Source organism: Dendropsophus ebraccatus, chromosome 3 (genome assembly GCF_027789765.1).
Source record: "Dendropsophus ebraccatus isolate aDenEbr1 chromosome 3, aDenEbr1.pat, whole genome shotgun sequence".
In the NCBI taxonomy this organism is placed as follows: Eukaryota; Metazoa; Chordata; class Amphibia; order Anura; family Hylidae; genus Dendropsophus; species Dendropsophus ebraccatus.
Window position 1 is genome coordinate 47,593,761 of NC_091456.1, and position 26,633 is coordinate 47,620,393.

A 26,633-nucleotide genomic window follows, 5' to 3' on the forward strand; every position below is an offset into this window, starting at 1 on the left:
TTGTCAGTTTCTCAAATATTATGCTTTCACCTACATAGAATATTCTAAAAAGCCCTGGACCCATTGGTAGCATGGATTCTGTTTTTAAAGGAGCAATGATAATTGCAATGAGTTTCTTATAATGTAACTGATTCTATTGAAATATTATGACAGATCCCATTGTTTTAATGGGTTTGTTAAGCATTTCTTTCATATATTAGTGGCATATGTGGTATGTAGCGGGTATGTTAGTGACACATGCTGTATGTAGTGGGTATTTTAGTGGCGCATACTTTATGTAGCAGTTATGCTAGTCGCACATGCTGTATGTAGCAAGTATGTTGGTGGTGTATGTGGTACAGTATGTAGGGGTATGCAGTGTCCCAGAGTGGGTGTCTACTGCTTCTGTACAGCAGGTATATGTTGGTACTATGTATCTATATGCTCTGGGACTGAAGCTTGTAGTATGCTGCTCCCACCACCAGGCATCACTGTATTGTTTATATTATACTGTACGACTGAAGGAGAAACTGTTAAAGGGTTAACTGTGAACTGTACTTTTTGTCTTTCTATATAATGGAAGCCACTGTATGAGGCTCTATTGCACACCAATATGGAATACCCCGAAGTGTTACTATAGCCTATCACACAGGGTTTTTCTTAGTCTTCCTGCCCAATTAGACTTGCCCTAAAAAACATTACACAAGATAGAGCCTACTGATGTAGCGTCCCAGTACAGGTGTGCCACTACATCTGTTATACCACCTGTATAAAGGTAACTCTGTCAGGTGTCACACTTTAGGGTGATAGGTGCCTTTCCGCACTTGGTGTTTCAATCTCCCTTGTTTGTATGCACAGCTGAAGGTAGAGGGTTAACTGTTATAACATTTTCCTGGTTGTTAACTGCTGTACTTCATGGTTTCTTGCATCTGCACCACACCTGCACCTGTCCTTTTACAAAAGCCATGTGTTAATATACCTAGGGGTGGGCGCAACCTCTCCTGGCCAGCTGACAAGTGCCTTGTTGGTATACCACCATCTCACCCCAGCTAATACAACACCTAGAAACCTGGGGTTACTGCAAGTATGCTAGTGGCACATGATGTATGCAGCAAGTATGCTAATTGCACGTACGGTTTGTAGTGAGTATGTAAGTGGCACATGCTGTATGTAGTGAGTATGTAAGTGGCACATGCTGTATGTAGTGAGTATGTAAGTGGCACATGCTGTATGTAGTGAGTATGTAAGTGGCACATGCTGTATGTAGTGAGTATGTTAGTGGCACATGCAGTATTTAGTGAGTATGTAAGTGGCACATGCTCTATGTAGTGAGTATGTAAGTGGCACATGCTCTATGTAGTGAGTATGTAAGTGGCACATGCTCTATTTAGTGAGTATGTAAGTGGCACATGCTGTATGTAGTGGGTATGTTAGTGGCACATGCGGTATTTAGTGAGTATGTGACTGGCACATGCGGTATTTAGTGAGTATGTTACTGGCTCATGCGGTATTTACTGAGTATGTTACTGGCACATGCAGTATTGAGTATGTTACTGGCATATGCAGTATTTAGTGAGTATGTTACTGGCACATGCGGTATTTAGTGAGTATGTTACTGGCACATGCGGTATTTAGTGAGTATGTTACTGGCACATGCGGTATTTAGTGAGTATGTTACTTGCACATGCGGTATTTAGTGAGTATGTTACTTGCACATGCGGTATTTAGTGAGTATGTTACTGGCACATGCAGTATTTCGTGAGTATGTTACTTGCACATGCGGTATTTAGTGAGTATGTTACTGGCACATGCAGTATTTACTGAGTATTTTACTGGCACATGCGGTATTAAGTGAGTATGTTACTGGCACATGCGGTATTTACTGAGTATTTTACTGGCACATGCAGTAATTAGTGAGTATGTTACTGGCACATGCGGTATTTACCGAGTATTTTACTGGCACATGCAGTAATTAGTGAGTATGTTACTGGCACATGCGGTATTAAGTGAGTATGTTACTGGCACATGCAGTAATTAGTGAGTATGTTACTGGCACATGCGGTATTTAGTGAGTATGTTACTGGCACATGCGGTATTAAGTGAGTATGTTACTGGCACATGCAGTAATTAGTGAGTATGTTACTGGCACATGCGGTATTTAGTGAGTATGTTACTGGCACATGCAGTATTGAGTATGTTACTGGCACATGCAGTATTTCGTGAGCATGTTACTTGCACATGCGGTATTTACTGAGTATGTTACTGGCACATGCGGTATTTACTGAGTATTTTACTGGCACATGCAGTAATTAGTGAGTATGTTACTGGCACATGCAGTATTTAGTGAGTATGTTACTGGCACATGCAGTAATTAGTGAGTATGTTACTGGCACATGCATTATTTAGTGAGTATGTTACTGGCACATGCATTATTTAGTGAGTATGTTACTGGCACATGCTGTATTTAGTGAGTATGTTACTGGCACATGCAGTAATTAGTGAGTATATTACTGGCACATGCTGTATTTAGTGAGTATGTTACTGGCACATGCAGTAACTAGTGAGTATATTACTGGCACATGCATTATTTAGTGAGTATGTTACTGGTACATGCAGTAATTAGTGAGTATGTTACTGGTACATGCAGTAATTAGTGAGTATGTTACTGGTACATGCAGTAATTAGTGAGTATGTTACTGGCACATGCTGTATTTAGTGAGTATGTTACTGGCACATGCTGTATTTAGTGAGTATGTTACTGGCACATGCAGTAACTAGTGAGTATGTTACTGGTACATGCATTATTTAGTGAGTATGTTACTGGCACATGCAGTATTTAGTGAGTATGTTACTGGCACATGCAGTATTTAGTGAGTATGTTACTGGCACAGGCAGTATTTAGTGAGTATGTTACTGGCACAGGCAGTATTTAGTGAGTATTTTACTGGCACATGCAGTAATTAGTGAGTATGTTACTGGCACATGCAGTAACTAGTGAGTATGTTACTGGTACATGCATTATTTAGTGAGTATGTTACTGGCACATGCAGTATTTAGTGAGTATGTTACTGGCACAGGCAGTATTTAGTGAGTATGTTACTGGCACAGGCAGTATTTAGTGAGTATGTTAATGAGTATGTCACCTTTTGTGATACATTTTTCAAGTCCATGGCATTCTATCAAAATGCAACATGCTGTGGAAATCATATGCCTAAAATCCATTTGGTTTAAAATCCACCATATTTGACAATAAAATAGTACATGCACTTTGCACTGCTTCATTTGTATGTAATTTTCAAAGCAAATACACCTGTTTTTTTACTTTATAGATGGTGTAAATAGAGCCACATTCTGAAAGAGGCATTAGATTTTTAAGGGTGCCTTCACACGTACTTACTCGCAGCGTTAATAATGCTCCGCTCTGTATACATACCTCCTCGCTCCACGGGGTCCCAGCGTCCTACTCTCGCGCCCGGCCAATCAGTGTGTTGCCCTGCCGCAGCCACTGATTGGCCGGGTGGGAGAGCAGGACGCCGGGACCCCGTGGAGCGAGGAGGTATGTATACAGAGCGGAGCAGGAGGCGGGCGGCATCAGAAGGGATAAGGGGCCGGCAGACATACATACAAGCAGCGGTCGTTCAGACCGCTGCGTGTATGTAATGACAGTGATCTGCTAGGACCTAGCCGACTCGCAGCGTTATTAACGCTGCGAGTCGGTACGTGTGAAGGCACCCTAAACAAACATGTTACATTTGCACCCTTTAGAGTGACAAAAATATGCTATTTTTTATTATCTACACCCAGATTATCTAGAACCAGTCTTAACACCACATAAACAGCACAATAAAGTTGAAGAAAGACAAGAGTCCATAAAGTTCAACCTACAGTATAACCCTATTGTGTTGATAAAACTTTATGAGGCAGATGCCAATTGCCCCATCACAGGAAGAAAAATTCCTTCCTGATTCTAAAATGGCAATATGAATGAATTACTGGATCAACATCTTATCACGTGCAATCTAATGCCTGTAATTTGTATTATTATTTTTTTCAAGAAAACCATCCAGGTCAGGCAGGGGTTACTTTCAGCTATATTAAAAAAAACCCAGTAAACTCACCTAGGGCCCATTCCCAGCCTCCGCGCTTCTTCTGACCCGTTCCCGACACAGGCAGTGTGACGTACACTGACTGTGTCGGGGATCCCAGAAGCTCTCCTGAGCAGCCGAGCTGAGTTTACTGTTTGTTTTTGTTATAGTGGTCGCCCCATACGGTGGGGATGCAGCCATTTTTGAGCCCCCCCACCGTATGGGGCGGCCATACCCTGCGTATAAGATGACCCATAACTTCTAAAAGGTTAAAAAGTCATCTTATACGCCGTAAAATACGGTATATGCCTACCCTCATGCACACCTCCTGACTGTGGCAAAACGACTTTGTAACTGCTACCTCTGTACACCCCTGCAAACTGAATATGTTTGTTTTGGAACCCTTCTACATACAGTATATCTGCCTTTACAAAATCCTCTCTCTGAGCCCTACAGGCCATTCTTTCTTCATCATGGCTTTGGTTCTGCTCCGATACACATTGGCAGCTGTGAGACTTTGTATAGACGGGTCTGTGTCCCGGCCAATCATCTGAATCTACCGAAGGTGAATCCTTTCTTACCAAACATGGATGCTGCATAAGATTTTTTTGACATCTGGGCGCCTTTCCGCCGGCCCCATAGACACCATTCTATGGGCCGGCGTATTCCGCTATACTCTGAAAGAAGTGTCATGTCACTTCTTTCAGCGGATCGCGGAATACGCCGGCCCATAGAATGGTGTCTATGGAGCCGGAGGAAAAGCGCGTGCCCGTGCGGGTGGACAGCTGACGGAATTCAGCTGACATTTTCCGCGAGAATTCCTCAGTCTGAACCCACCCTAAAAATGGAAAGCATAGAAAAGCAGCAAACACAGCTATAGTACAAGTGGTCACATGCCATAATATGTATGTAGTTTAAATAGCTAAAAGGGATGTAATAATACACTGTGACTACATTTAGAGTAAAAATCACTTGCCTTTCCACTTCCCCTTTTCCAGAATGTGACAATATTTATTTCCTGCTAATTGTGCAGCTACTACATAGTACATAGTTTAGGTTTTTTAATCTGCATTTTTGAACTGGGAGGATGTGTAGCCCCATTTTTGTGAAATGTCATAATGTTACACTGTACATACTGTACAAAGCACACATGATCTATATATATATATAGAATAAGTAGTGAAAATCACTTGCTGTGTACTTCGTTACACAGCTTCCATGCAGCTGCACTAACCTCTTATACAAAAAGAGAATTCATATTAAAGGGGTACTCCAACATTAGGTGGAAAAAAATAAAAAGCTACTGAAGCATATAGCATTGCTTAACAGTCTGCTCCTGTTCTGAAACCACCAAAAATTAGTTTTGAGGGTCTTCGTTCTGTATTTGGTGGTTGTACTTCTTGGTGGTTGAACAATTTCTTAGTACTACAATCCTGACAATGTATTGCTTTCCTTCAGCTCTCACAGTCCTCCCACCCAGTCTACCCCCCTCCACCAGCACTCCTGCCAAGTCCCAGCCAAAAGCTGTTGCAGAACATCTCATTTACCTATAGACTATGGCACAACCAATGAGTATTTACTCTCTGTTTGCTCTTTCTCTATGATAATTTATCATAAGGCAGCATGCAGTAATAAAATTCGCTTTACGCCAGACCTTTGGTATAATACCAGTCACTTGAGAATCTTTGACTATTACGTACTAGGATACAGAAATTACAGAACTGTTGGGTGTAATCAATCAGGTCATGGAGCTTTGCTTAAATTCAATGTATTTCATTTATGCTGGTTAAGTACTAGGGATGGTCCGAACTTGCCGAGGTTCGGGTTCGTATGAACCCGAACGCTCGGCATCAGATTCCCGCTGTCTTCCCGCTCCGTGCAGCGGGTGGATACAGCGGGAGGACCACCTGGAAAACTGGGATACAGCCTATGGCTGTATCCCAGTTTTCCTGGCGGTCCTCCCCCTGTATCCACCCTCTCCACGGAGCGGGCAGACAGCGGGAATCATCTCCGAGAGTTCAAGTTCGTACGAACCCGAACCGAACCAGGTTCGGAGCATCCCTATTCAGTACATTACATAACATGTTTCCAGCACTGTATTTTATATATACAGAACTAGGGAACCCATAGCTCATCTTTCTCTTGATTCCCAGTGATCAACTCCCCATCGCCATTATTTAGGGGTCCTACATGCACTGACCTGGCTTCTTTGCATTTATATATTAAATAATGTATTGCCTAGATTTTTTTTTAGGTATAAAAACTTTTTTCCAATTTGTTTCTATTTTGTTACAATTTTATTTTTTAATTTTTTTTTGTATATTGTTTTTAACAGCATATCCCCTTAAGGACAGAGCCAATTTCGATTTTTGCGTTTTCGTTTTTTCCTCCTTGTGCATTTTTCCACCTAGAAACCCACATGAGCCCTTATTTTTTGCGTCACTAATTGTACTTTGCAATGACAGGCTGAATTTTTGCATAAAGTACACTGCGAAACCAGAAAAAAATTCAAAGTGTGGTGAAATTGAAAAAAAAAAAGCATTTTGTTTATTTGGGGGAAATGTGTTTTTACGCCATTCGCCCTGGGGTAAAACTGACTTGTTATGCACGTTCCTCAAGTCGTTACGATTAAAACGATATGTAACATGTATAACTTATATTGTATCGGATGGCCTGTAAAAAATTCAAACCATTGTCAACAAATATACGTCACTTAAAACCGCTCCATTCCCAGGCTTATAGCGCTTTTATCCTTTGGTCTTTGGGGCTGTGTCAGGTGTCATTCTTTGCGCCATGATGTGTTCTTTCTATCGGTACCTTGATTGCGCATATACGACTTTTTGATCGCTTTTTATTACAATTTTTCTGGATTTGATGCGACCAAAAATGCGCAATTTTGCACTTTGGGATTTTTTTGCGCTTACGCCGTTTACCGTACGAGATCAGGAATGTGATTAATTAATAGTTTGGGCGATTACGCACGCGGCGATAGCAAACATGTTTGTTTATTTATTTATTTATTTATTTTTATTTATAACCTGGGAAAAGGGGGGTGATTCAGACTTTTATTAGGGGAGGGGGCTTTTTATTCACAACAACACTTTTCTTATTTTTTTTACACATATACTAGAAGCCCCCCTGGGGGACTTCTAGTATATACACTTTGATCTCATAGATGCTGCAGAGATCCATGAGATCGGCACTCGTTTGCTTTCGGCTGCTGCAGCCGGAAGCAAACGAGTGCCGAGCCGGGGACGGCGCCATCTTGGAGCGGTCCCCGGCCGGCTTCAGAAACGGAAATCGCTTCTCCGGGATAACATCCCGGAGGAGCGATCTCCGCCACTAGACACCAGGGAGATGCTGGATCCGGTAATCGGATGCAGCTGTCATGTTTGACAGCTGCATCTGATTACTGTATTAGCGGGCACGGTCCGATCGCCGTGCCCGCTAATACCTACGGTCCCGGGCTACACGCGGCACCCGGGACCGCCGCGGTTCAGAGCGGGGTCGCCGCGCGGCCCCGCTCTGAACGCCCTTACCGGCAATAGGGCGTACCTATACGCCCTTTGTCGTTAAGGGGATATAGTGACATGCTCTTTGGAAAGCCTCATGGATATAGATGACAATAGACTTTCCGCTCAGCCAGTCATTGTGCTGCAACTGACCCCTCCAATTTGTATGTATCTGGGTGTACTCGTAGATAATGGACTACAGAACAGCACACAATGTCAGTTAGCTGCTTCTATGGCCAGCGGGATATTGTCATGCTTTAAAACAGGCATGGACTCTCGGGACAGGGATATAATATTGCCGTGTTATAAAGCTTTGGTTCAGCTCCATCTAGAGTATGCTGTCCAGTTTTGGCCACCTGTTCGTAGGAAGGATGTCCTGGAACTGGTAAATGCACAAAGGCAGGCAACTAAACTAATAAGGGGAATGGAGCATCTTAGTTAGACTAAAAGAACTACAGAAAGAACTTAAAAAGTCTAAAAGAACTACCTTTGTTTAGTCTTGAATACACTTATTTGTATGTAAAACGGTGCCAGAGCCACTTGAAGATGTGGATATTATTAATAATAATAATAATAATAATAATAATAAACAACTTTGCATTCGGAAGCCCATACATGGTCTCAGAAAAAGGTGCCTATACTCCCATATTCTTTGTGAAAATGAGTAAATTTAAGCCGAATGTACAAATTATTACAAAAAGCCATAGATGAAAGCCAGCTAAATGAAACAACTTTTTAACTTGGGATCCCTGTCCCCTGCCCTGTAAGGGTCCTATTAGACAGGCCAGCCTGATGGCGGCCCGATCAATAGTGTAAACCAGCGCCAATCTGATACTGGGCATAATAGACAGCTCGATAATCTTTAACAAGGGCTGCACTGACATCCTTAGCGATGTCAGTGCAGCCCTTCCCTAAACTGTTCGAAGATTACCTGTCCACACTCCCGGTCTCCTCCTGCCTTCTGCTTGCTTCCCGACACCACGCACTGCAGATTCTCTGAGATGACAGGCTGCTCAGCCAATCATTGGCTGCACCGGTGGCAGTCCCAACCAGTGATTGGCTGAGCGTCCAGTCAGCTCAGAGAAGCTACAGCACGCAGTGCTGGGAAGCAAGAAGAAGGTAGGAGAAGACCGGGAGCGTGGAAGTAATGTATGAACAATTCAGGGCAAGGGCCGCACAGACATCGTTAACGATGTCCGTGCAGCCCTTGGTAAACAATAATCAAGCCTGATTTGGCCCATTATCGCTCAGTGTAATATGGCCTTTTAGAATTTTTCAGCAGTTTAGGGTCGCCTGCTGCTGGTAGATTCTCTTTAAGGCCAAAAGGAGGCAGGTCTTCGAAGGGTTAATCTAAATGTTTAGTATGCCTGCAAATAAACATTGATTTATGGATCTCTTGTTGACAACTACAATAATATAAATAAGTAAAAAAATATATAAATGTCAAAGCAAACTGAATTTTGCCTAAAGATGAGCCCAATAAAATGCATATAATACAGCTATTTTGAATAGATTTAAACATTTTTTTTCAAACAGAAGATCTATAAATTCCCTCCTGTAGAGTAAAATGATAAAGATGGAAACATAAACTCCCCAAAGAGAGAATTTATATCAAAGTTCACTTGCAAATTAGTCTCCATAAATTCATTTAGCAATGTTGAGAGGACATAATAGCCTCATTCACATATGAAAACAGTCTCTGCATGAAAGTAAAGTAATTCACGATGATATCAGAAAATACAGCCAGGAAATGCTAGGCAGTAAATCTTCAAGGAAATATATTTTAATGATTTCATACTGAAAAAGGGTAATCTTCACATAAATATCAGTCTCCACATTATTATTCTTTATATTCATGTTTACTCTCATAGTAGCAGTTCTCAGCCAGCCAGGGCTATTTCTAGCATTGGGCAAGGGATGCAATCGCCCAGGGGGCCACCTGAAAGCAATGTGTGTGTGTGTGTGTGGGGGGGGGGGGGGGGGCTAGATGGCAGAGGTGCCCCTGCTAGAAATGCGTTATTCAACTATAAAAGCAGCAGGTCCCCTCCAGAATGCTTGCGGCTTCTAGAGGAGGTCAGGAAGCTAAAAAACACAATTTGCATAACTCCCATTGACTTGAATTCGAGTTGCACAAATGGCATAGCCCTGGAAGCTACACTGTTTTTATTACTCAAGGGGGTATGCTGCATAACTCTTAGTAATGTCAATGGGAGTTATGCAAATTGTGTATCTCATAAATATATGCTGTCTTTGGGTACCCAACCCCCTCAGTGGCCACCAGTCTATGTTCCTTCCCACTCAGGTAAAGGCCCACACGATAAGGTCACTCCTGCACCCTCTCTCAGAGCAGGGAAGGAAAAGAAGACAACAGAGCGCTGTACCGGGTGGTAGGTGAGTAGGTTAGGGGGCCTATTAGGAATACTACCTACAGTGGGAATCTGGCTACTTGGGGATACTAACCTCCTTAGGTGAAGGATGTGGCTACTAGGGATACTAACTACAGGGAGGACCCGGCTACTGGGGATGCTACTTACAGGGAGGACATGGCTACTGGGGATGCTACCTACAGGGAGGACCTGGTTACTGGGGATGCTACCTACAGGGAGGACCTGGTTACTGGGGATGCTACCTACAGGGAGGACCTGGTTACTGGGGATTCTACCTACAGGGAGGACCTGGTTACTGGGGATGCTACTTACAGGGAGGACATGGCTACTGGGGATGCAACCTACAGGGAGGACCTGGTTACTGGGGATGCTACTTACAGACAGGACATGGCCACTGGGGATGCTACCTACAGGGAGGACCTGGTTACTGGGGATGCTACTTACAGGGAGGACATGGCTACTGGGGATGCTACCTACAGGGAGGACCTGGTTACTGGGGATGCTACTTACAGGGAGGACCTGGTTACTGGGGATGCTACTTACAGGGAGGACCTTGCTACTGGGGATGCTACCTACGGGGAGGACCTTGCTACTGGGGATGCTACTTACAGGGAGGACATGGCTACTGGGGATGCTACCTACAGGGAGGACCTGGCTACTGGGCATGCTACCTACAGGGAGGACCTGGCTACTGGGGATGGTATCTATGGGGTGGGGAATGCTCTGGGGATGCCACCCAGAGGAAGGAGATGGCTGCTGGGGATACTGTCACAAGAGGGACTCGTGACCAATACAGACAGGTATTGACAGTTAGTCTTTTCTCCAATATAGCTTACTCTCCTCATGTCCAGCCAAATCTACATCTGCCCCACCAGAGAGATTAAACCCACACACTCTATTCTGCCCTGCCCACATTTTCTGTGGTGTCAGTTAGCAGGGCAAGGACATATCACTAGCTAGAGTCACCCCCCTGCGGAGAGGATAGAAGGCCCCAACCCTGGATTCCAGAGGCTCATAAAAGTCACTGATCTGTATCACAATCTACAACGCTAATACAACAAGCAACAAACCTAGTAAGATAAATACCTTGACACACACATCTCTGTGACAGATACTACCGTCAGGGGTTGACCTGGCTACTAGGGATAAGTTGGTACCCTTCAATGGTATTGCAAGCTGAAATCCCTCTAATCCCTGACCCTGCTTGATTGACAGTCAGCTGTAAACTGAGCTCCAAGAAGGGTCAGGGATGGAAGGGGAGGGGGTGTTACAGCCCTCAGAAGAACAGGAGCTTGGGAAAGCCACTCTGACACTTTTAATTGGAGAATAAAAGCATTTTTCTATGTTCTGGAATCTCAAATTGATATATGAAAGGTACCATGTGTCACTGTACCACTTTGAATACCTTTTCTATGGGAATTAGATGGAGCTACCAAGGAACTGTGTGCATCCTTTATCTGGGAAATGTAGGAACTGTATGCATCCTTTATAAATCATACTCTGGGCAGTGTAGGCACACTTCTGGCTCTGTATAACATGCGAACAATGTATGCAAGGTTTATTTAGACAAGAACTTCTTCTCACACTGTGGTGTGGATCTTGGTGGCAAGGCTTCCTCTTTAGTTGTTGGTGGTGCGCAGCTGGGGAGGGACTTTTATAGAAATGATCATATGTTATTTACTAGGCTATATCAGTATCTGATTTAACTACATAATTTACTCCTTTTGTCTTTATTTTAAATGTTATATAAATATAACATACATTTAGATATACAGTGGTACCTTGGTTTAAAGAGGACCTGTCACCCCCCGTGCCGGGGTGACAGGCTCCTGACCCCCCGTTACAGCCCCCTATACTCACCTGATCGCGCTGGGTCCCGCTATCTGATCCGGTCGGGTCACGGAGATATCTGCGCCCGAAGCCCGGCGCGCGTGCTCACAGGAGAGTCTGATGCCCATAGAGAATGACGGAGCATCGGACTCCCCATTCATTCTCTATGAGCGTCGGACTCTCCTATGAGCGCGTACGCCGGGCTTTGGGCGCTGATATCTCCGTGACCCGACCGGATCAGGAAGCGGGACCTGGCAGGATCAGGTGAGTATAGGGGGCTAGAACGGGGGGTCGGGAGCCTGTCACCCCGGCACGGGGGGTGACAGGTCTCCTTTAAGAGTAACTTGGATTAAGAGTGTTTTGCAAGAAGAGATCACAGTTTTTCACAATTGCAACTGGGTTTAAGAGCATTGCTTTGGTTTGATTTGGAGGGGCATGGTCTGCACAGGTTGGTCTACAGCACAGTACTCTGACCCAGAAAGTCTTCCTCACCTTCCAAATCATAGCAGATCCACTTCAGGCTGAAGCTTGCATCAGGGGACAGGACTGTGGGGGTAATCTCTTCATAGCTGTAACCCCCTCTCCCCAGACAGAGAGCACTGCTTTTATGTACCTTCATTCTCCCTGCAGCCTCTGTCAGCCCTTCTGTTTCCCAGCCTCTCCATTTCTGCTACAATCTGCCTGCACTTACACTCAGCTATACACACTGCTGCTATAATCTGCCTGCACTTACACTCAGCCATTCACACTCCTGTATAGAAAAGTTTCTGTCACCGTCCTCCTGCACAGCTCTGTGATTCTCACTTCCTTATTGGTCCATGCTGAACACACACCCAGTGTGTCACCACACAGACCACTGACAGCAGCTTCTCTATTCTAGCCTGTTGTACTACATTACTGCATTATGGGGATCTGGAGTTCCATTCTGTATCCACAAACTGCAGCTGTTTTCTCAGGCTTATGTGTGGTGTCCCACCATGGTTGTTACTATTGGTTACCCCCTTTGTAAAAGCCTGTACTTTTAAGAGTGAGCGGTAATGTAGTGGTACGAGAGTTTTGCCACAAGGTGTCACTGTTATAACTATGTGTATCTAGATATTGCACAGCTGTGGTACTCAAAGGGTTATTGTTTGTTTATGCACCACATGGGTCTGTACACCAATGAGAGTTCTTTCTTCTTGTCACCTATCTTCTCTCTCTTTACTTTCACATATGCACTCCTCACCCAAACACAGCACACCTTACATGTACTGTAGGAAGAAAGTCACATGGGTAGAGGAAATGTAGGGTCTTTTGTTTTTGGATTCTGTAGAGGAAGGACACAGGTTAAAATGTTCTCTACAGCAGTCCAGTTGGGCCCTGGCTCCTGCCAGGTCCCCAGTCTAACTTGTGGTCTGGATGGACAGCACATGCAGCTAGACACAGTTTCTCCTCAAGCAACCTCACTCCACACTATGCAGTGTTAAGCTTCCACTAGAGAGGATAAGTCAGGGATCATCCTAACCCACGCCGTGGACCATAGGAACACCGTGAAGGACAGTATCCATGAAGAAGTAAGGAACTGATCCGGATATAGCAAAGTTGCTAGAAGCCTATGAACTCTATCTCGCAGCGTAGGTGTAAGCATATAACCCTCAGCATACTGCTCATCCCAGGTGACAAGGTCTGTGGCTTGTGTCACCCTCTAGGACAGATCACTTGACACTGGTGGGCAATAGGTGGTGCAAAGACCAAAGAGTCACAGGCACAAGTGATCTCTCTATTCTCAAGTATTCTTTTATTTTTACCTCTGAAGTTCTGGCAGAACACAGTACTACTTGTGTTTGGACTCTCTCGACATCCTCATCTCTACTCTTTTGATCCTCCCTTCTACTTCTCAGCACGCAACTCAGTCAGCATGACTGTATCACTCCTTCTACTCTCAGAACAGATCTGGACTACAAAGTATTAAATAACTTATCAAGTGTAAATTATCGTATCAAGGCAAAGTTGTATTATCTGCTGCCTACCTCAAGTATCTTCAGAGTAAACAAGATTATATTTATGCTAAAGAGACTCTGTGATTCCTTACTAAGCACCGACACAGCACACACACCTTCCTTGGGTCATCTCCCCTTACTGTGGGTCGCAGTGCCAATAGTCCGGGTGGGTCACTACTCCACTCCAGACCACCGTGATAAGTACCCAAGGGCAACAACCCAGCAGGTCACTGTCCAAAGGGGAACAAGGTATAGCCAGCCCATTAAACTAAAAGCAGGTTGGCGCTTGCTCCCCTTGTCTGTATCTTGGGTTTATAAACCCAGTGCGATCAGTAAGTTTAACGTGTTTGAGGACATGTCAAAAGTTACTGCAAATGGCAGTAATGCTCTAAGTTAGCAGGCCACCCATAATGCATACACAAGTTCTTCTACATAATTTTTTATTGATAACCTATGTTGCACTACTAAGTAACAAAATTCTAGAATACTTATTTAACATGTCCAATTCTGTAGTGTGTTTCATTGCAATGTGTAAAAAAATATTGTGGCATTTTATATAACTGTCATAGATTCTCACATGCAGTACATAAATTATCTACTGCATGTACAATCTGTAAGCAAAGAGTAACATGATGCATAAAATGGTTGTCTCAAAAATGAGTTATTTAAATTATTATTTTACCTATGTGACCAAAGCAGGCCTAGCTATGTGCTACCAATGTCAGCTATAGTGTAAGCAACCACAAGCTGGATGCAACTTACTATATGCCCTGCTCTCTCTGCCCAGAAGCCCATGCTGACCATACAAAAAATAATAAATAATAATAATAATATTAATAATAATAATAATACATTTAATGGAGTCTGCTTGTGTTTATTTTTTGTTTAATAACACTAATTACATTGCAATTTGCTGATTACTTCTGTAATGGTTTGGTATACACAGTATACCAAAGCATTATTGCCTTTTATTGTAAGGCTATGTTCACACAACGTGAACGACTGGCCGTTTTGTGACCCCGGTCGGGTCACGGAACGACCGGTCTCTGCACAGATCATCCTGGCAGGTACTGCAGTACCAGCCGGATTATCTTCATGGCTGGCGCATCAGAAAGGCGGAGATTTCTCCTCTCCTCAAGTCGAATTTCTGGCTTTGGCTTCAAAAATCTGTCAAATAAATCTCTCTGTGTAAACACACCATTAGGGTACCTTAACACACACTATCACAGCAGATTAGATCTGAATAACTGAACACAGCATCAAATCTGCTGCAGATCCTGTACGTGTGATTGCACCCGAGCAGTGTAGTGTAGAACTCCTGCCTGAGCCATACTACAGCATAGGTTGTCAAGGTGTTTTTGAAAAACTTTTATATAAACTTCTATGTAAACAACCCAGCAGTGTTTTAGGCATAAAGATGTAACAAATAAAAATATGTCTGAGTCACCTACACAGACCGCAGGAAGTGCTACTATGGGAACACCTGAGAAATTCTTCTGCTGGTGGTCTGTACAGTCTCTGATAACCTGATAGAAAAACAGGGTGTTTCAAGGTCCACTAAGTGTAAAGTCTACACCTTATAGAACTTACAAGCTGATAATTATATGCATGCAAATGCTACTGGAGCTCGCCGAGGTAGAAGTGCAAATAGATGGGCACAGAGCCAATTAAACTATACAGACAAAATAAGCATTCTGATATACACCAATAGATGTAGATATATAAGAATAGATTTACAGGTTACATAAAAACAAAATGTAAGGGTAAAAACACGTTATAAGGTTGCATTGTAGGTTCTTTTCCATTACTTACTTTTGGAAACTGAAATAATACAGTTACAGGCTATGTTCACACACCGTCAAAATGACGGCTATTTTTATTGGACGGCCATCACTTAGCAACAAATAATTATATGAACAGCAGCCATTGTTATAAAATAACAACTGTCATTTGTTTTTAAACCCTTAACCCCTTAACGACTGTGGGCGTACATTTATGCTAAAGGCTGTGCCTTTACGTAGGGGGTGACAATGTATGCCCTGCTGGGAGCTAAGGTCGCCGCGGCGTTTAAGTGTAAGTGACAGGAGCATCTCCTGTCACTTACCGATCGGGACCCCCACAGCGTGTCTGCGGGGATCCCGATGGCATGACCTGACTGCCTGAGGTTTCTTACCTTCCTTCGTGCAGTCAGGTCTTCAGCCTTCTGAGTCTGCCACAGGCCACAGGCAGGCTCTATCAGAAGATCACAGATAACACTGATCCCTGCTATGCTATTGCATAGCAGTGATCAGTGAATGCAATCAAATCTATGTATGTAATAGTCCCCTGGGAGGGACTTAAAAAGTGTAATAAAATAAATAAATAAATGTGTTTAAAAATGCCCCAAAGCCCCTACCCCAATAAAAGTCTAAATCACCCCCCTTTCCCATTTTATAAATAAAACACATAAAAGTAATATAATAAATAAACATAATATATACTGTAACGTGCGTAATCGTCAGATCTATTAAAATAAAACAATATTATTACCAAACGGTGAATGGCGTGAACAAAAAGCGGTAAGAAAAACACCAGGATCGCTGATTTTTTACTACATTTTATATATAAAAAAAATTTATAGAAAGTGATCAATACACCCGATCTAAACAAATATGGTACTTATAAAAACTAGAGATCATGGTGCAAAAAATTACAGCCCACACAGCCCCTTAGGTGAAAAAATAAATGCGCTATAGGAGTTATAATAGGGCCATTTTGAATATAGCTTTTTGCAAAGAAAAAGCTTTACTGTTAATAACAATAGTAAAACATTAGAAAAGCTATGTAAACATGCATTATATGTCCCAAATTCACCCCATAAATTATATTTTGGGGGTTCCGTCATTACCATGCCCTGCCTCTAGCATCCTCCATAGGCATATACAAGCTCAGTGGTGGACAGGGTATGGTCACATGCTCCTCTGCATTGGCCATCTTGTGGACAGAATCACCGCAGAGCACGGCAGTGCAGCCTGGTGGAGGGGGGCCTGATGTTAGCTCTATGAGGTACACAGGGAGCTGCTGTCAGTATATACGGTGAGTAAACTTACTAATACTGTACACTGAAAAATTTTAATATAAAGTGGCCAACCCCTTTAAGTACCCATGCTGTACTGGTATGCCACAAGGCCTGAAGGCCGGTTAATCATGGCCAGCAGCAATAGCGCTTCTGCCCGTCATTACCCCTTCAGTGCCGCAATCGCACCATTTAACTGTCCCTATTGTTTTCCCTGACTGGTGGAGGAGTAATATAGTGTACAGGAGTTGGGGGTTTCCCTAAGGTTGGGCAAAGAATGGACCCTATATTATATTGAATCGATTTAGTAATATATTGGTTGTTCTTTTTTGTATTATAGAAAGGAGCCATGGGTCACTAGGATGGGTCATTATAGCTATTGGGCTACACACCATACTCAGGGAGTTACCATAGCAACACCAACACCTAGGTGCAGTCCCTCTATTTAACCTCTGTGGCTGTATTTACCTCAGGAAGAGGGAGAGAGTTATTACTACATGGCCTGTGACAGGATATTTATCCATGTATTCATCATAACCTTTATCCTCCCTGAGATCCCCTCAATCCAGACTGCTACAGTAACACATACCTCCGTGCAGTCAGCTTAGCAATCCTCACATAGAGTCTGCCACAGGTAGGCTCTATGTGAAGAGTGTGATAACACTGATCAATGCTATGCAGTGGTTGAACATTGCACACTGTATAAAATCTAGTGGTTGCATGTAATAGTCCCCTAGGGGGACTTAAAAAATAAAAAAAAGTAAAAAAAAAAAATAAACAAGAGTTTTTGAAAATATAACAAAGCCCCCAATCAAAGTTTAAATTACCCTCTTTACCATTTTCTCTATGAAACACATAATAAAAAAAAATCTACATATTATATATCGAAGTGTGTGAAATTGTCTGATGTATTAAAATATAACAATAAATATGAATGAAAAAAAGCAAAAAAAGCACCAGGATTACTGACGTTTTGTTACATTATATAGCAGAAAAAAAAATAAGTAAAAAGCAATCAAAATTCCCATCTACACAATTATGGTACTAATAAAAGATCATGGGGCAATTTATAAGACCCCAAACAACCCTGTAGGTAAAAAAATAACAGCATTAGGGCTCTTAGAAGACAAGGAGGGAAAAACAAAAAATGGAAAAATGAAAATTGGTGTGGTCCTTAAGGGGTTAAATGATGGCCGCCCAATAAAAATGGACTTAATTTTGATCATGTTTTTTTACAGAGTGGGAAAGGTGTAAGTTAAACGCTCCTGCTAATATGCGCTGACATGTAAAATACACAGGGTCTTTGTTGTTTTCTTGACTACATTAGTATGAGCAGCTTATACCTGCAATACACCCGGCATATGACTGCATATTAACACATATAAACCATGACTGAAAAGCGTTACAGAGGAAAGTCAGTCTCTGCTAACACAGAAACAAAGCTCTACCCGTGCCTAGTAAATCATTGCTGTGTCATGTACTTGTCCTGTACAGTAGGTCAATACAAGAGAAACCATGTTATCTCATACATTGCATTAGAAGGGTAAAGATCAGTCTGAGGTTTGTTACATGACACCATTTTACCTAATGAACGTCCAACATGTTATCCTATTATCAGTAATCAACACAGGAAAATTTTGAGACAATTATTTAAGGTAGGCATAAAATGATAATAATCATAAGGGAAAATGTTAAATGAAAAAGGTGGAATAAAAGGAAGAAGAGGGACATATTAAAGAATGTTATAGGCATGCTTATTAAAAATAGGATGTGTCCTAGTGTGGACCGTAATTGTGGAACAGTTAGCCAATAAAAGTCTTTGTGATGTGCATTTTTTGCAGACGTTCCGGATGTCACATCCATAACGTCCGCAAAAAGTACAGATCACTTTAATTTAACAATCACCTTCCCAATATTTGTGCATCTGCAAAAAAATATGGATTGTAAATGCACCATGGATGCACTGTGAATTGTGGACATGATATATGGTCCAGAAAAATTATTGAATGTGTGAATGAGTGAAGGTGGGGGCTCCCAGCCACACATACAGACTTTTTGCGACTGCGGAGTCATGGTCATGGCCACAATGCGACCCCATTTACTTGTATGTGTGATGGAGTCGCGTGACAAGGCAAAGCAAGGCTATGTTCACACAACGTCAAAAATAGAGAAAAGACGGCCGATTTTGATATTTAAAAAACGTCAGTTTTTGCCGCGATTTAACTGACTGCAATGGCAATGCAATGAAGTCAATAGGAAGATGGACGTTCAATGCGCACAATGCGTTGAATAACGGACGTTTTTACTGCGGATGTCAAAATAATGAACATGATCATTATTTTCGGACGTCTTTTGCAAACAGCGGACGTTTTTTATTAGTTGTTCACGCACAGTTTTGGTTTTGTCACTGTTCTTTTTCCGTATTTACTATTAAATTCAATGGACTTTTCAATTAAGCAGCATCCAAAGGGAAATTAGTATCCCAAACTAGAATAATGTACAAACACCAGTCATTGCACTAAGAGGAGGCAAGACAGCTAAATGACGTCCGTTATTTTAGACTCAAAATAACGGACGTCATTTTAAAAAGAGCAGAAAAACATTGCGTGAACATAGTCTCAACGACCGCTGCGTGTATGTAATTCTGCCAGCCCCTTAACCCCTTCAGCTGCCGCCCGGCTCCTGCTCCGCTCCCGCTCTGTATACATTACCTCTCCTCGCTGCACGGGTCCCGGCATACTGCTCTCCCGCCCGGACAATCAGTGTGTTGCCCTGCCGGAGCCACTGATTGGCCGGGCGGGAGAGCAGTACGCTGGGACCCGTGCAGCAAGGAGAGGTAATGTATACAGCGGAGCGGGAGCCGGGCAGGAGCTGAAGGGGTTAAGGGGCCGGCAGAATTACATACACGCAGCGGTCGTTAAGACCGCTGCGTGTATGTAATGAAAGTGATCTGCCAGGACCTGACACACTCGCAGCGTAACTTACGCTGCGAGTCGCCAGGTGTGAAGGCACCCTAAGATAGGTTTGTATATGGTGGACACACAAGAAGTTTACTTTTTGAAAAGTTTTATTTTAGAAACGGGGACAATTATAACAGTTTTTTTTTAAAAATGGAATCAAGAAACATGCTACTTAAATGAAATTTTTATCCCACTAAATCCCAGCCATAGTAGAGGACTCATTCATAGATGGTTAGTTTGGAGCTATTTAGTGTGATAGAACTGATTTGTAATCATTTATATTTATTTGTACTGTCATTTCACCTATATGTAATGTAAAGTATTTGGGTGTGGCCTTTGGGAACTTTATTGAAAGAACATGTTTAGATTAAACAATACCTCTCACTTGGCGATGGTAGCAGGATCCTCAAAAAAATCCTACAGGTGGGTGGTCGTCTTCTGACACGAGACGTGGTACAGAACTCCCGGAAGCACCATAGACTGCCTTTTAAGTGTGCTACAATGCAGTCTATGGCACTTCCTGTCAGACTGCCCACCTACAGTTTTTTTTTAAGATTCTGCTGTAGTCACCAAATGATAGGTACCATTTAAAGGGGTTATCTAGCCTTAGGACTTTTTTAAAATATTAAGCTGCCCTGGTGGAGAACATGACAAACATGTTGTGCTTACCTGTCCATGCTCCCCCCCGGTGTCCTGCTATGTCCTCTCCGATATCCCCCACTGACTGCAGCCACAGCTACTTCTGAGACCGACTAATCTCAGGAGTGACGGCCCACTCAGCCGTTTTAGTGACTGATTGGCTGGGTGGGCTGTCACTCCTGAGATGAGCTTGTCTCAGAAGTAGTTGCGGCTGCAGCAGGACAGGGAGAAGTAGGCATAACATGTTCATTATGTTCTCCACCAGGGCAGAATTATATAAAAAATGTCCTAACCGCAGATAACAGTTTAAAGGGGTTGGGCACTTTATAGTAAAATCATTAATTGTACAGTATTAGTAAGTGTACTCACAGCACTTACTGACAGCAGATCCATATGTACTTCACAGAGCTAAAATCAGACTTCCCTCCTCCAGACTGTGCTGTCCTGCTCTGTGGTGAGTCTGTCCATAACATGGCTGACATGGAGGAGCGTGTGACTGTTCCCCCTCCCCAGTGTCCTCCACAAGTATACACAGGCTCAGTGGTGGACATGGGGGGGGGGGGGATCTTATGGACAGAATCACCACAGAGTAGGACAGCACAGCCTGGGGAAGGGAACCTGATTTTAGCTCTATGAGGTACACAGGGAGCTGCAGTCAGTAAGTGCAGTGAGAACATTTACTAGTACTGTACACTGAACAATTTTACTATAAAATGGCCAACCCTTTTTTAAGAAAGAAGAACAATAGATATTGAAATATGTTGCTGTGCATAATCAGCTAAAATGATCATAGTGTTCGCTTTAGCAAAGGACTATAAACTACTACTAGTCACAGTAGATCATAATAAAACAGCCCCAATATTTATAGTGTTACCCACTGCGAATAGGAATTTTAATAATCTATATTATGTAAAGCCTATATATCTATAATATAATAACTGTGCAGGAGATTTTTGCAAAAGTCAAGCTACTACAGATCTTTAGGAAAGCTGGGTGATAAGCCTTGTATTAGCCGTAATGGTGACCATATTAACCATCAATCAGCAAAACAAATATAACATATATGTAGCTAATATAGAATTTGTAACAATATGGCAGAAGCAGAAACATATTTACAGCAATTTCTTTTACAAATGAGAGGAAATGCTCTAAAGGAGAAATGAACAATGTAACCTATTGTACTGAATGAGACAGTATTATTCCTACTAATTTCTTTACCTTTAAATCATAATAAATTACAGTACCATAGTCTGTATAGGTCTACGATATTTTTATAGGCACTTGTTTTATTTACACAATATCGAAATAGTGCCATATTCATAAATACTTAACCGTCTTGACAATACCACGCCTATTAAGACTATTAGCAGAAAGAGGGAACACCACAACCACTGTGATCTGCCTGCAACCATATCCACAAACAACAATGGATCTAACTGTCTCGACTCCTACCCAAGGACAAAGTTACCAAACGTCTACAAGATATGTCACCTTCACTGTTTATATAACTCACGCCGCACCCTCAATGTATTAGCACTCACCTGTTATTTGGAATACTTGCCCTCAAGTAGCTCTTTTCTTGTCTTGAGAGATGGTCTCCTGACTCCTAAGACAAGTTTAGAGTTAAAACTTTGTGAATATCCATGTCTCTCCAGAAAGCTGGTATAACGATTTTAAAGAAACATAAAAAAATACAGCTATTAAGTATTCTTAATAAATGAGAAGGGCAAGGAGTTGTGTGTCATTAAGACGACCACTCTAAAACTCTATCAACTGGAACTGACTGGTAGCTTCCTCATTTTCTCAACTTGTTCAGTTTGCACCGACTTCCTCAACGGCTGTTTGCCACATTACTTCCTTTTACATTCTCTGTATACTCTTTTATCACAGAGGGATTGCATTGCATAATAAGTAAGCATGCTAGAGAACTCGTCAATAGAGAGGCATTGACAGCTACTGAAATCCATGTTTTATAAACAGCTGATGAATATAGAATTATGATTTTGATCCAAAATTATAATATAAACTTTTTTTTTTTTCACAGTATTGCATGGCTAACAATTGCACCAATATTGCTGCACATGGATCTGTCAGTATTCTATGACCTCTGAAATTACAGCTGTATTTTCAGCTTTTGGTACATTTTCAATAGTAAAAAAAATTGTCCCATTTTGGGGAAGCCCCCGACGTGGGAACATAGCATTATGCAGTAGCTGTTATCATTGCTGAAGCAGACGAATTTTCATAAATATCTTGGACTTTCATACACAACATAGTAGAAATGCATGGATATATTCAGCGGAAAATCCCTAACAAATCCTTGTGGATATATGATTTTATATTTATAAATGTATATATATATATATATATATATATATATATATATATATATATATATATATATGTGGATTAAAGGGAACCAATAATGAATAAAGAATGAGTTGGCCCTAGTAGCCCCTGTGCCCAGCAGTCTCTGGTAGGGAGGCAATTTTAAAAATGTTAATCTTTACTCATCTGTCCTGACGCCCAGTAACTAGGCATGGAGGCGGAACTCATGCTTGATTGGCAGTCTGAACGCTGGGATTTGTATTTAGTTCGTAGCCCTCAGGCTGCCAATCAAGCGTGAGTGGCTGGAAAGTGGCAGTGTGCCTACATGCCACTGTGTCTCCGCCCTCATGCCTAGTTACCAGGCTCCAAAATGAACAATTAAAGATCAAGATTTTAAAATTGATGACCCACCAGAGTCTGCCGGGTACATCGTCAGAATGATGCGCCCAAGCAGTTGTAAAATACCTGAGCTGGGATTGGTTGGCAAAGAGATGAAAGCTGCAGCATGTGAAAAAAATAATTCAAAAATTAAGAAAAAAGCTGGACACAGCCTGCTGTGTATTTTCTATGAATACCCAAAAGGAAATTTGCAATGAACCCTTCTGACCCCTGTGTGGGAGTACACTTATTTTAACCATTGCAGATTTCATGTGAATTTTTAAAATCCCATTTGTAGCAGAAAAATGTGAAAGGTTGAAATCTGGGAGAAATGTGTTACAAAACCTGTGGCAAAATATAATGCATTTAGAAACCCTTTCACTTTTTCCACATTTTGTTGTGTTGCGCCATTCTGAGTTTAATCCCTTCAGGACCGGGCGAATTTTCACTTTTGTTTTTTCCTTTTTTCCTTGTGTTTAAAAGGCAATAACGCTTGCATTTTTTCACCTGCAGACCCACATGAGCCCTTATTTTTTGCGTCACTAATTATACTTTGCAATAGCAGACTTAATTTTGCCTTACAATATGCTGTGAAACTAGAAAAAAAATTATTTGTGCAGTGAAGTCAGTACGATTACATCAATACAGTTCAATATATATCAATATTTTTTTAATTGCTCTATTCCAATCCCTATAACGCTTTTATCCTATGGTCTATAGGGCTGTTTGAGTTGTGACTTTTCATGCCATGATCTGTACTTTCTATCGGTATCTTGATTGCATATATGCGACCTTTTGATCACTTTTTATTACAATTTTCTGGATTTGCTGTCACAAGAAATCTGCAATTTTGCACTTTGGCCATTTTTTGCACTTACACCATTTACCGTGCGAGATCAGGAATAAAGTTATGTAACATTTCGGTTGCACACAGCGATAACAAACATGTTTATTTATTTATTTATATTTATAAAATGGGAAAAGGGTGGTGATTCAAACTTTTATTAGGGGAGGGGATTTTTTATTAATAAAATATATTTTTTTAACTGTATACTTTAACTCTCAGTCCCCCGGATACTTTTACTATTACTGTAGTGATCTCCCATAGAGATCACTGCAGTATACTTAATACAGCAATGATCGATTAGATCATTGCTGTATTAGGCTATGTTCACACTATGTATCTGTGCGGCTGTATTGCGGGCTGTAACTAATCGGCGGTATTTTTCCGGGTCATGCGTATGCTTGGAAGTATAGGATATGCGGCTGCACAGTGCATACTACGTATGAGGCTACGGCCTGATTGGATAGGGTCTGTAAAAAATGAACCAGACCTTACTCTGGTCTGCAGCAAACCAGATTCATCGATTGCTAAGCCTGGATCTGTGACAGTTTGTCAGTTTTGACAGCTGCATTTCAAGGTATAATTAGCGGGCGTGGTGATTGGACCATGCCCGCAATAACATAGCACCCGTGATCGCGGCGGTTCAGAGCAGGTTCGCCGGGCGGCCCCCCTCTGAACCGTCCCTCAGAGACCAGGACATCCAGTTATGTTCTGATGCAGGAAGGGGTTAATACCCAATATTAACAGGGTAAAAACAGAATGTTAGAAATCTTTGTTAGTTTATTTAAACGGAAAAAGTTAAATATTGCATCAACATAAGTATTAAAACTTTACTCAGTACTAAGCTGAAACAACTCTCAGAGTTTCTTCTAAGCTTGTCCTGTGTTGTCTTGTAGGAAGATGAAACTTCCAACCCAGTCTGAAATCCAGAGCACTATTGGGCAATGTTCTCATAACGGTCTTATGTTTTACAGACATTTTATGGTGGTCTTTTTAAAGCCAAAATATGATCGCTTAACATATTATGGTCATAATGGGGAAAAAAAACCTTGTGGGAACAAAGCCTAGACCAGATTTTCAAAATATTTGTGTCCTCAACCTGACCAATCTCTAGGGCCCAGCCATTAAAAAAAAATCAATGTAGGGATGATATTCGGCAGGTGATGAGCAGTGCATTATTGCCAGCCTGATCTTTAGCATTTCAGCCTGTTCAAAGACAACGATCAGCTTATATTACATGCAGCGATTATCGGCTGTATGGTCCGAATATGCCTGATGAAGAGGAGGGTGGCCTCCTCGAAACACGTAGCTGAAAATAAAGAACTTCTTTCACCAGAACGTGGAGTCAGTGTCCGGTAACATAGAGGAAACCCAGTGATCCAGCCACCGCTTTTATGATTTTTTCGTTTTTACTTTCTCAGTAAGCCCCCTCTACCCTGCCTACTTAGTTTTGTTTAAAGGACAGAATTATGGAGGCCAATGTGGTCTTTAAAAACTTCCAATGCAAACAATTTTTTTTGTTCATTCCCTCTCATGACTTGATTTTTGCTCTGATATGCATTATCATCTGGGAATAATGAAGATAAGAAAGTACCCCAGAGGTCATAAATGTGGCACATGTCATGTAAGACAAGTAGTTTGTTGACTACCTTAAAGGGGTTGTTCAGTGATCTTGTGTCTGCTCTGCTCTATGTTTGGAAGTATATATTCTGAGATTAGAGGAGGCAGGTGCCATCATATATAGGTGGTGATGTCTAATAGCTGCAGGATGTCACTGCAACATTTTGCAGCTATTGGTTGTCGCATAAGGGTGTGTTGGTGAGCATGTGATAATTGTCTCTTACCACCTTTTGTCTTAGAAGGAATATTTCCATACAACTGGACAACCCCTTTAATTTCAATTCAATTAATTTGAATTTCACTTATAATGTGAAGAGGAAAAATATAACATTTTTGGATTTGTACTTAACAGGTATACCTGGTAAGGTTATTATTACTTCTACTTATAGTACTGTAAACTTTTGTCTGGGAACACCATACTTCATGTGGTTACTAATGAACCATCATACACAATACAAGTAAATCCAACTAGTGAATTCATTAGACTGAAAATACATTGTAGCATTAATCTCACATTCAGGCTAGGTCTTATTGGATGGCCGCCATTTAATGGAAATTAACAGCCATTGTTTGTATAATGGTGAATGTTATTTTCCTTTAAATTATGGGCGTCCAATAAAAACGGTATGTAAACATGGGGGGGGGGGGATTTATCAAACATAGTGTGAAGTGAAACTGGCTCAGTTGCCCCCAGCAACCAATCAGATTCCACCTTTCATTCCTCACAGACTCTTTGGAAAATAAAAGGTGGAATCTGGTTGCTAGGGGCAACTGAGCCAGTTTCACTTTACACCATGTTTGACGAAACTCCACCATAGTCTCTGGAATCGATAGAGCTGTGCCTTAGATGGAAGCAAAAGGCTTTACCTCAATTCTACTTAGACATGCACAGCAGAAAGTTAAAACTAGACATCAAAGTGATTTATTACATTTATAAGCATGTAACAAAACATCTGTCCAAAAAATTGATCACTCATTACAACATAGTCCTCAGGTCAATAAACTGAAGTGTAATACAAAAACAATTACATATATAC

At 41.7% G+C, this 26,633-nt stretch overlaps 1 protein-coding gene across 8 annotated transcripts in view; it reads right to left on the reverse strand.

The window, feature by feature from the left end:
- The window catches only part of SYK (spleen associated tyrosine kinase), an 88,089-nt gene that overhangs the window by 53,550 nt on the left and 7,906 nt on the right, over positions 1-26,633 (reverse strand). For 2 of the 8 annotated variants that reach the window (XM_069961682.1, XM_069961684.1), the window contains one exon: positions 21,968-22,032. The exons of 1 other annotated variant lie outside the window; for it this stretch is intronic. The gene's annotated coding sequence lies outside the window, so the exon portion shown is untranslated. Of the gene's footprint in view, positions 1-21,967; positions 22,269-26,633 lie in introns of those variants that run through there. 5 more of the 8 variants (XM_069961690.1, XM_069961689.1, XM_069961685.1 and 2 more) reach the window with 4 other exon arrangements.